The sequence below is a fragment of the Polypterus senegalus genome, chromosome 6 (genome assembly GCF_016835505.1).
Source record: "Polypterus senegalus isolate Bchr_013 chromosome 6, ASM1683550v1, whole genome shotgun sequence".
In the NCBI taxonomy this organism is placed as follows: domain Eukaryota; kingdom Metazoa; phylum Chordata; class Cladistia; order Polypteriformes; family Polypteridae; genus Polypterus; species Polypterus senegalus.
Window position 1 is genome coordinate 35,510,438 of NC_053159.1, and position 12,470 is coordinate 35,522,907.

The following is a 12,470-nucleotide window of genomic DNA, read 5'->3' on the forward strand; positions in this document are numbered from 1 at the left end:
GCGGCCCTCCTATTCATCGCAGCTTTGCCCTCGCAGCCACCAGTGCCGGCGATGGCTGGGTATGGGCCCGAAGCTCCAGCGCCATCCATTTTCAGGGCTGGTTGATTCAGCAGGTGCGTTGTTACAGACTCCTTAGTGGGTTCTTAGTTCCATTGCCACTGTCCTGCTGTCCGTATTATGGCGGGTGGCTGGGTGCTGTGTCCAGCCGGGATGCCTAGAAGGACCAAGAAAGGGACTATGCCTCCCACAAACAACGAGAGGGCAGCCTCCCTGTTTTGTATGGGAGCCACAGGAATTGAGCATGGAAGCTCAACCCTATAGGGGCCCTTGGCCACCGCCAGGGGGTGCCTGGATGAGTAAGGGCCCCTGGACATCAGCACTTCCACCAAAAAAGGAGGTGCTGGCAGAAGAAATACCAGGAACACCTGGAGTGCTTCCGGGTGCTCATGCGGCACTTCCACCACACCAGAAAGTGCTGCAGGAAACTCATCAAGGGGCACCTGGAGCACATCTGGGTGGAAATAAAAGGGGCCGCCTCCCTCCAGTCATCAGCTGGAGTCGGGAGGAAGAGGATGAAGTTTGGAGGAGAGGAGTGGAGGAGGCGAAGAAAGGTTCATTGAAAGGCCCAGACTTGAGGGTGATTGGTGAAAGGACACTGGGTTGTGTGCGGGACTGTGCTTAATGTAAATAGTGTGTAAATAAATGTGTGTGTTGGACTTATTGGTGTCTGCCTGTCTGTGTCCGGGCTTTTCTTCCACAGTATCATCCAACACCTTTTCTGGAATCTGATGAGCGTCTGCATCGGGTGCCTTGACCCGGTGTTCGGTACATCCCGCAGCACCAGTTCTGCTTACCAAAAGTGGCCCACTAGGCACTCGGCATTCCATGCCACAGATCCACACCAGTGAGCCAGGCTTCTTACCCATTTAAAGTTTTAGAACAGGTTGAGATCGTTTCGGCCCCAAGGCCTCTTATCATTCGCTTTTCCAGATAAAACTGCGTTTGGTGATTGACAGCTATCCTGAGGGAAACTTCGGAGAAAAACCGGCTACTAGATGGTTTGGTTTGTTTTTCGCCCCTGTACCTCCACCAGAGTTTCCTCCGGCTTCACCCTAATCACTGATGAAGAAAATGACGGGAAGGAAAACCTGCAGCCAAGGCAGCCCTCCAGGATCTGAGCTATATGTCCTGATACTGTGCAGGTGTCCTCAGAATGAACAAAAAAGAGAAAAGACAGGACAAAGTCTTCATCTGTAGTCCTCATTTAAAAACCTTGATAAAAGTGTGGCTATTAGATAGATAGATAGATAGATAGATAGATAGATAGATAGATAGATAGATAGATAGATAGATAGATATGAAAGGCACTATATAACTGATAGATAGATAGATAGATAGATAGATAGATAGATAGATATGAAATGCACTATATAACTGATAGATAGATAGATAGATAGATAGATAGATAGATAGATAGATAGATAATATGAAAGGCACTATATAACTAGATAGATAGATAGATAGATAGATAGATAGATAGATAGATAGATAGATAGATAGATATAAAAATGCACTATATAACTGATAGATAGATAGATAGATAGATAGATAGATAGATAGATAGATAGATAGATAGATAGATAGATAGATAGATAGATAGATAGATATGAAATGCACTATATAACTGATAGATAGATAGATAGATAGATAGATAGATAGATAGATAGATAGATATGAAATGCACTATATAACTGATAGATAGATAGATAGATAGATAGATAGATAGATAGATAGATAGATAGATAGATAGATATGAAAGGCACTATATAACTGATAGATAGATAGATAGATAGATAGATAGATAGATAGATAGATAGATATGAAAGGCACTATGTAACTGATAGATAGATAGATAGATAGATAGATAGATAGATAGATAGATAGATAGAGATATGAAAGGCACTATAGATAGATAGATAGATAGATAGATAGATAGATAGATAGATAGATAGATAGATATGAAATGCACTATATAACTGATAGATAGATAGATAGATAGATAGATAGATAGATAGATAGATAGATAGATAGATAGATAGATAGATATGAAAGGCACTATAGATAGATAGATAGATAGATAGATAGATAGATAGATAGATAGATAGATAGATAGATAGATAGATAGATATGAAAGGCACTATGTAACTGATAGATAGATAGATAGATAGATAGATAGATAGATAGATAGATAGATAGATAGATAGATATGAAAGGCACTATGTAACTGATAGATAGATAGATAGATAGATAGATAGATAGATAGATAGATAGATAGATAGATAGATAATATGAAAGGCACTATATAATAGATAGATAGATAGATAGATAGATAGATAGATAGATAGATAGATAGAAAGGCACTATATGGTTAATACAGCCCACTCTAAGAGGTCTCAGACAGAAACACACATAGCAGATAGAAGAGACCACCTCTCAGGCTCCGAGTAACTTGAAGACCCTATCGCTCTACAGGATGGTAACAAAAGCCGGCAGCCTAAACAGATGGCTGTTCTGGTGTGATGGCACTATACTGCCCTCTGCTGTCCAGGCCCGGAATGCTTTCTGGAAACACAAAGCTTCCCCATTGTAAGTTGCTGAGCGTATGTAATTTGTGTGGAATTCGGGGCGCGTGCGGACCCTTTCTGTGGACCCAGCATCACATGAATGTGCAGCATTGTTAAGCTAAACTTTCATAAACAGCCAGAGGAATTCCTCATCATTGTGTCATCCATCAAAAAGCATTGACATGCAGCTTGGTGTTTAGAGAATGCCTATGATTTGTAATTGCAGTACTTGATAGGTAATTTAATAATAAACATTTTAAAGAGGCAACAGCCACTGCTAATTTAAATAATTACCTGCCTTATTAATTAGTGGTCTCGGTTTTTAAGCCCATTATGAGTCTACACAGATGCAAGATGCCCCATGATGATACGGGTTTGGGTTGCGAGCCAAATAATATGAAGTTGTCAGGATGCCATTGAGCCAGTGGAGCAGACATCCCTGAATACTTTGGGATCCTCCATAGCAAACATGAGGTACCAGAGCATAAGCAGAATTTTGTTTCCATTGAATCCAGTCATCACTATCACACAGTATATCACACACACCACTGTAGCACAATGTAATGACATGCTGGAATGACAAAAGCAGCCTCCAGCTGATCACCCTCTGTTTATTCAGCTTTGAGAAAACAGAAGCTTCATACTGTTGTTACAGGAAGACACCACCAGGGTGCAGTCTATCGCATCATTTCCAAACATAAATAATCCAATGCAGAGGGGTACTCGACAGCCCCTGTGTCCTATAATGAGATTTGCACTCTTTGAATTAGCAGGTGTGTGTAAGCTCATGTTGGCTGAACCTTTCTATCACACCCTCTAGAGGTAGAAGTCATGAACTTTTCTCTTGATAACTTCATCTTGAATTTTCTGTCCATGACAAATACAATAAATAGTCAGGTAAGTGTATATAGGATCACAATATGGTGCAGTGGTTAGAACGAAAGCGTACTCGCTCCAGACACCAGAGTTCAGCTATTAGCCTGGTCACTGTGTGGACTGGGCACCTTCTCACTTTGTCTTCTCACATCCTAAAGACAGGCAGGTCAGGTTAATTAGCACCAGTAATCTGGCCCAGTGGGGGGGGAGTGTGGTGTGCAGTGAACTGATGACCCACCCATGATTGGCTCCTGCATTGTGCTTTATGCTGTTAAAACAGGCCCCAGCTCTCCCCTCCAGCCCCACGCCTTTACTTGACTAAACAGATTCAGGAAAGAGAAGGATTCATGGAAATAAGTATTGATTCCTTCTATAGTGAAATGCAACAAATCTGATATTAAATTATGAATATTTTATATAGGAAGAAAGAATAATTTCAAAGTAAAGTTTTAGTGATGGAGTCTAAGAAATTCGAACAAGACGAATTTGTGATCTCCAGAGGCCTGACAGAGGCTCTGCTAGGGTTGTGCTCTGGCATGGCAGGACAGCACCACCTGCTGGACCGAGCTGTGCTTACAGGAGGGGAACTGACTGAGGCAGGGCTGGAAATGTATTACCGGTAGTCATTAACGCTGAAGATGACTTTCATTGTTTACCAACTAAAATTATATGTTAGCCACTAGCAAAAGTAAATTCAATTTGCACAGTATTTCACATAAAATATGGCTAGAAAAGAAATAACATCACTAAAGCAAATTAAAAGCCTTAAGTAATCCCCATGTTTTCAGAGCTTTACAAGGTTTACTTGTGATGATGGTGTGGACAACAGTGGGGAAAAAATTAAGGTGGGTATTGAATAAGCAGGAAATGTCTAATAAATGATAAAGACTAAATGATAAAGACCCTCAAAATTTTATTCTGATCTGAGTGTCACTGGTTAAATTACAGCAATGCAAGAACGACAGCAGGTTAGGTGTCTCTCTAACAGCAATAATAATAACAACAATAAATTAAAGACTTTTAGCTGAAGTAGCTTAAATTAAAAAAAAAATCATATTAATTATGTTTGGGTGGAACGGTGACGCAGTGGGTTCACTTCCCGGGTCCTCCCTGTGTGGAGTTTGCATGTTCTCCCCCACAGTCCAAAGACATGCAGGTTAGGTGCATTGGCAGTTCTAAATTGTGCTTGGTGTGTGCGTGTGCCCTGTGGTGGGCTGGCACCCTGCCCATTGATTTGTTCCTGTGTTGGCTGGGATTGGCTCCAGCAGACCCCATGACCCTGTGTTAGGATATAGCGGGTTGGATAATGACTGACTGACATTATTTTTGTCCCTTCATATCTATCTATCTATCTATCTATCTATCTATCTATCTATCTATCTATCTATCTATCTATCTATATATCTTATAGTGCCTTTCTATCTATTTATCTATCTATCATATAGTGCCTTTCAAATTACCTATCTATCTATCTATCTATCCATCATATAGTGCCTTTCAAATTATCTATCTATCTATCTATCTATCTATCTATCTATCTATCTATCTATCTATCATATAGTGCCTTTCAAATTATCTATCTATCTATCTATCTATCTATCTATCTATCTATCTATCTATCTATCTATCTATCTATTATATAGTGTCTATATAGTGTCTAATGTATTCTAGCAGAATCAGAAAAGTCATCAATTTTCTTGTTAAAGCTAAAGCAGTCCCTAACACTTTCTTTAGCTGGCCATCCTGCTCGATTCTTGAAATAGCTTACCAAACCTGCCTCTTCTCTTGATTGTGATGACGTGCTGTTAGTTTGCTCTCTCTGTCTTGTTTGATTTTAGTTGATTCTGATGCTTCAGGTGGCAGAACGATAAATAACAAATCTGTGTGCTCAGGCTCTTTGTCATTGCTATTACTGTCTACTTCCCTGAAGTAGAAATACTCATAATCTGCCCCATGGCCACTCACTGTTTATCAAAAAAATTGTGTTCTCTTTCTTTCCTTTCTTTTAGCAGCTCCAGAAGTTACAGATGTTTTATTTAATGCAGGTAATACATTATACACAAATGTCCCATTAACTTGCTTCTCTGGTGTGAGAGTACATAGTACAGTAAAAGTAAAAATGTTGATGGACACAGACTATCTATCCATCCATTTTCTAACCCGCTAAATCCGAATACAGGGTCATGGGGGTCTGCTGGAGCCAATCCCAGGGCACAAGGCAGGAACCAATCCTGGGCAGGGTGCCAACCCACCACAGGACACACACAAAGGCCACTTTAGAATCGCCAATCTACCTAACCTGCATGTCTTTAGATTGTGGGAGGAAACCGGAGCGCCTGGAGGAAACCCACGCAGACACGGGGAGAACATGCAAACTCCACGCAGGGAGGACCCGGGAAGCGAACCCGGGTCTCCTAACTGCGAGGCAGCAGCGCTACCACTGTGCCACCGTGCCGCAGACACAGACTATTTAAGAAAAATATCTTTTAAGTAGAAAATATCAAGAAATATTTGTCTTGCAATATTGGTCTCTACATGTATAGAAAAACACTAACGTGTTATAATCGGCCCCCCAGATGGTGGTTGCATAGACATGTGCCTAGTTTGCCTGTGTATAAATCAGTCAGGGGACTTCAAAGACAGACTTGTGGTTCAAGTATGGAGATGCACATTACAACAAAATAATAAACACTGGGGAGCCTGACTCATTCAGAAATGACAAAAGAACATATTGGTGTGAAACTGTGCCACTGCATTTACCCATCAAAGTTCGGACATCCTACCTCATAACTTAGTGTTCCAATTTTGCAAACAAAAAAAAAAAATCACTCAAGTCAATTATCTTTTAAAATTGCTCTCTCTCTGAATCCTGATCATCATCAAATATATTCTGTCTTCTTCCTATTTATCATCAACCCTCTATCTTCTAAAGCTTTTCTCCATTCTTTCAACTTTCTGTCCACATTTTTTCTTTTCTGGTGATACACAACACAATGTCATCAATTAAAAAACATGCACAAGGGGATTTAATCCCATGACTCAGCACATCCATAACCAAATCAAAGAGGTAAGAACGTGAAGAACATCCCTGCTGCAGACCCACTCAAACTGGGATCTTGTCTGTTCCCGGCCAGTCTTAATGATGGGATCGATCCTATCATACCAGGCGGCGTAGCCCCAAAGGCAAATGATGGCCCTCTTGCCTGCACTTGCTCAAAATCGGGGGTAAGGCTTTTAAATATCAAAAGTTCAAAATGTACAGAAAGGATGAGAAGAAATATCCAAATGAAGCAAAAAATCACAAAAAGCAGGAATATAGAAGACAGATGCAATATCTGTTGTGAGATAGAGTTTCAAAAATGACAAAAATGTATTAAGAGGAATACACCACCAAAAAAATATTTTTTCACATAAGCCACATCAATTATCAAAACCTGAAAAACACTTTTACTTTCTCGTACACTTAGTATAGAGAAAGTATAAGAATCATGAAAAAATCTGACCTCAAGTTTTTGATATATCTTGATGTATTAGACCTTCCTGAGTCCGAAAATACCATTTTTGAAATTATGTCTGTCTGTGTGTAAACACGATAACTCGAAAACCCTTTGACCTGGACAATGAGATTTTCTTCACCTGCTTTATATCAAAAATAAGGAACCCTCTCAACTTTTGGGTCACTTCCCACAGCCGGAAGTGATACTTTACCTGACAACATTTCAGATTTTTTCAAGTAAACTATGGCTATTGTGGACTATGGCCGGCAGCTTATCCCGGCCAATACCCCAAAGCCACCAGGTGGAGTCCTTCCTGCAACGTGGAGATGCCACGTGGAGGTTCCAGCAGGGAATCAGGGACCTTGGAGTTTCCCTTCACAGCCCTGCTGGATACCATGGGGACCGCCAGGGGACGCTGCAGGGAGGCACAGGGACTTCTATTTGCCTTAAAACCTGGAAGTTCTTCCCAGTCGAGGGGACAGAAGCAATGATGTACTTCCGGGTTGAAGAAAAGGAGTTTTCACCTGATTCGGAAGTGTTAAGAGTCACATGGACTGAGGGACAGAAACACTTCCAGGTCGAGAAGTATAAAGGAACTATGGGTAACCCCAGCAGCTCAAGCTGGAGTTCGGAGGAAGTGCGACAGAACTGCTGGGAGGAGTGGAGGATTGATTGTTTATTGTATTGTAGTGTTTATTGGAGTAGTGTGGAATAGTGGTGCTTGTGCACAGTATTATAATAAAAGTTAAAATATTGGATTTATACCAGGTGTCTGACATGTCATCGGAGGGTTCAAGAGGCACCTGTATAGCACCTTTATTACACTATAAATAAGGATATATGATTCACATTTTGTGTGGGTAGTAGAAATGATGAAAAATGAGTAGATATGAAATGTGAGAAAACCAGAAGTGGTACTTTAACTGAATACTTTCATGAATTTTCAAGTAAACTTTGGTTATAATTACAGACCGACACAACCAGAAGTAGTATTTTACTTAAACAACAATCTGAACTTTTTTGCATAATGGAAATATAAATTGTGGCGAACGGCTGGGGGCAGTACCCAGCCGCAATGCCCAGAAGGACTGGAAGAGGTACTACGCCTCCTCCGGACCACGAGAGGGCAGCCACCCTGGATGGTATGGGGACCACGGGAACAGAGCTTGGAAGCTCAACCCTATAGGGGCCCGTGGTCACTGCCAAGGGGTGCTCGGATGCTTGAAGAGCCCTGGCCACACCCAGAAGTGCTGGGGGTACGAAGACCAGGGACACCCGGAGTGCTTCCGGGTGCGCAGCCGGTAATTCCGTCACACCAGGAAAGGCCGGCGGAAGCTAATCGGGAGGCACCTGGAGCAAGTCTAGGTGAGAATAAAAGGGGTCTCTTCCCTCCATTCGAGGGCGAGAGTCGGGTGGAAGGAGGATAAAGGTCGGAAGAGAAGAGTGGAGGCGGTGAAGAAGGCATTGTGATTGTGAGGCCTGGACTTTGGGGGTGAAAGTGGGTTGTGTGCTGTGTTTCACTGTGTAAATAGTTGTAAATAAACGTGTGCTAAAACAATGTTTACCTGTCTGTGTCTGGGCTGTTCCCCACAAAATGTATACATGATATTAAAAACTGTATTCAATGTAATGTATATTTTTTCAATAACCATTATTAATTTAATTTTAATATATACATTATCAGTTTAACAATAACGTGTAAACGTTGAACATGCCATATAAATATAAGGATGTAATGGGAACAATAAGCTGCTACGTTCCTGTCGTATTCCTGGTAATACATTTCATTTTATATTTTTTTTATTTCCATCATCATTGTCATAATTAAATGTAGCTAAATGCAGTTTTACCAAATATTATATAATACTAACACTTTTTCTCTGTTTTTTTTTTTACTTTGCACATAATCTAGGTAATGCATTTGGAATCATGAAAAAAATCCACCACTGTTTTCAACCCTCCTAAGTGTGAAAATTTAATTTTAATATAAAGTTTGATTATAAATAGAGATACATGATTGTGTATCGATATTTTCAAATGGTTATGATGAGAAAAAAAGAGATATGACATTTGAGAAATATTGTGCAACTGGAAGTAGTTTTGATGACCTTAGCCTCTATCTCAGTATTCGAGGAAGTTGAGGGCAGCACACTCCCGATTTTTTACTAAAATAACGTTAAATATGTACTTTTAAAATAATCAGCACACATCATGAACAGGTAAAGGCATATTCATAATATTGCACTTCTGAATTGAAGTCTGGCCTTTTGGTCAATGAATGAGATGGGAAGGCAGATCTTTAATTTTAAATCTTGAATTGTGTTTCCTGTCTATGATGTGCCATTGAATTGCATGGACTGTCCAGTTTTAGTGACAATGCTTACCAAGGACTGTATGGTGCAAAACTGTAAATTAAAAAATTACATATGTATATAATAATAATAATAATAATAATAATAATAAAAGATGTTAATGATATATATATTCACCTTGGGAATACAACAAAATCAGAATCGGGTAACTTCTACCCGGTCCACCGAGGCTCACTCGATCGTTCTTGTCTCGGCCATGTCGGCTGTCCCGTTCAGTCATCCACTGAGAGTGAGGGCAGCATATACTGTGTTTATATGTATATGTATATTGTCGGAGATGGCTGGGGTGGCAACCCGGCCGGGACGCCCAGGAGGACAGGAAGAGGGCTTGTGCCTTCCCCAGACCATGGGGTGGTGAACCCCCTGGTACCTTTGGGGGCCACGGGTATAGAGCTTTGAAGCTCAACCCTGTAGGTGCCCATGGTCACCGCCAGGAGGCGCCCCTATGCCTTTGGAGCCCTGGACCTCAGCACTTCCACCACACCTGGAAGTACTGGGGAAAGATGAGCAGGGACACCCGGAGTGCTTCCGGGGATGCAGCCAGCACTTCCACCACACTGGGACGTGTCAGTGGGAGATTGCCAGAACACACCTGGAGCACATCTGGGGGAATATAAAAGGGGCCACCTCCATTCATGTGATGACTTCAGTTGGGTGGAAGAAGGATGACATCCGGGAGGAGGCAAGAAGGCAAGGAGGTGGCCTGAAGGAAAGGAAGGCATTGAACTGTGAGGCTAGGACTTTGGGGACTTTGTGCTGCACTTATTGTGATTGAGTATGTCTGTTAAATGTGTTGTGGGTGACATGAACATGTCCGCCTGACTGTGTCCAGGCGGCCTACCACTATATATATATATTTATATGTATATATATGTATGTATATATATTTATATGTATATATATATAAATATATGTGTATATATATAAATATATGTATATAAATTATATATGTATATATATATGTGTATATATGTATATATATGTGTATATATATGTGTATATATATATATATATATATATATATATATATATATATATATATGTTGTGGTGGGCTGGTGCCCTGTGTTAGCTGGGATTGGCTCCAGCAGACCCCCATGACCCTGTAGTTAGGATATAGCGGGTTGGACAATGGATGGATGGATATATATATGTATATATACAGTGGGGCAAAAAAGTATTTAGTCAGCCACCAATTGTGCAAGTTCTCCCACTTAAAAAGATGAGAGAGGCCTGTAATTTTCATTATAGGTATACCTCAACTATGACAGACAAAATGAGAAAAAAAAAATCCAGAAAATCACATTGTCTGATTTTTGAAGAATTTATTTGCAAATTATGGTGGAAAATAATTATTTGGTCAATAACAAAAGTTCTTCTCAATACTTTGTTATATACTCTTTGTTGGCAATGACAGAGGTCAGATGTTTTCTGTAAGTCTTCACAAGGTTTTCACACACTGTTGCTGGTATTTTGGACCATTCCTCCATGCAGGTCTCCTCTAGAGCAGTGATGTTTTGGGGCTGTCGCTGGGCAACACGGACTTTCAACTCCCTCCAAAGATTTGTTATGGGGTTGAGATCTGGAGACTGGCTAGGCCACTCCAGGACCTTGAAATGCTTCTTACGAAGCCACTCCTTCGTTACCCGGGCGGTGTGTTTGGGATCATTGTCATGCTGAAAGACCCAGCCACGTTTCATCTTCAATGCCCTTGCTGATGGAAGGAGGTTTTCACTCAAAATCTGACAATACATGACCACATTCATTCTTTCTTTACACGGATCAGTCATCCTGGTCCCTTTGCAGAAAAACAGCCCCAAAGCATGATGTTTCCACTTCCATGCTTTACGGTAGGAATGGTGTTCTTTGGATGCAACTCAGCATTCTTTCTCCTCCAAACACGACGAGTAGAGTTTTTACCAAAAAAGTTCTATTTTGGTTTCATCTGACCATATGACATTCTCCCAATTCTCTTCTGGATCATCCAAATGCTCTCTAGTAAACTTCAGACGGGCCTGCACATGTACTGGCTTAAGCAGGGGGACACGTCTGGCACTGCAGGATTTGAGTCCCTGGCGGCGTAATGTATTACTGATGGTAGCCTTTGTTACTTTGGTCCCAGCTCTCTGCAGGTCATTCACTAGGTCCCCCCGTGTGGTTCTGGGATTTTTGCTCAATGTTTTTGTGATAATTTTGACCCCACGGGGTGAGATCTTGCGTGGAGCCCCAGATCGAGGGAGATTATCAGTGGTCTTGTATGTCTTCCATTTTCTAATAATTGCTCCCACAGTTGATTTCTTCACACCAAGCTGCTTACCTATTGCAGATTCAGTCTTCCCAGCCTGGTGCAGGTCTAGAATTTTGTTTCTGGTGTCCTTTGACAGCTCTTTGGTCTTGGCCATAGTGGAGTTTGGAGTGTGACTGTTTGAGGTTGTGGACAGGTGTCTTTTTTATTGAAAACGAGTTCAAACAGGTGCCATTAATACAGGTAACGAGTGGAGGACAGAGAAGCCTTTTACAGAAGAAGTTACAGGTCTGTGCGAGCCAGAAATCTTGCTTGTTTGTAGGTGACCAAATACTTATTTTCCACCATAATTTGCAAATAAATTCATTAAAAATCAGACAATGTGATTTTCTGGATTTTTTTTTCTCGTTTTGTCTCTCATAGTTGAGGTATACCTATGATGAAAATTACAGGCCTTTCTCATCTTTTTAAGTGGGAGAACTTGCACAATTGGTGGCTGACTAAATACTTTTCTGCCCCACTGTATGTGTATATATATATATATGTGTATATATATGTATATACAGTATGTGTATATATGTATATGTATATATATATGTATATATATGTATATATAGATAGATAGATAGATAGATAGATAGATAGATAGATAGATAGATAGATACTTTATTAATCCCAAGGGGAAATTCACATAATCCAGCAGCAGTATACTGATATAAAGAAACAATATTAAATTAAATAGTAATAAAAATGAAAAAAAAAATAATAATAAAATTAATGTTAGCAATTACTCCACCGGGTGGAATTGAAGAGTCACGTAGTGTGGGGGAGTAACGATCTCCTCAGTCTGTTAGTGGA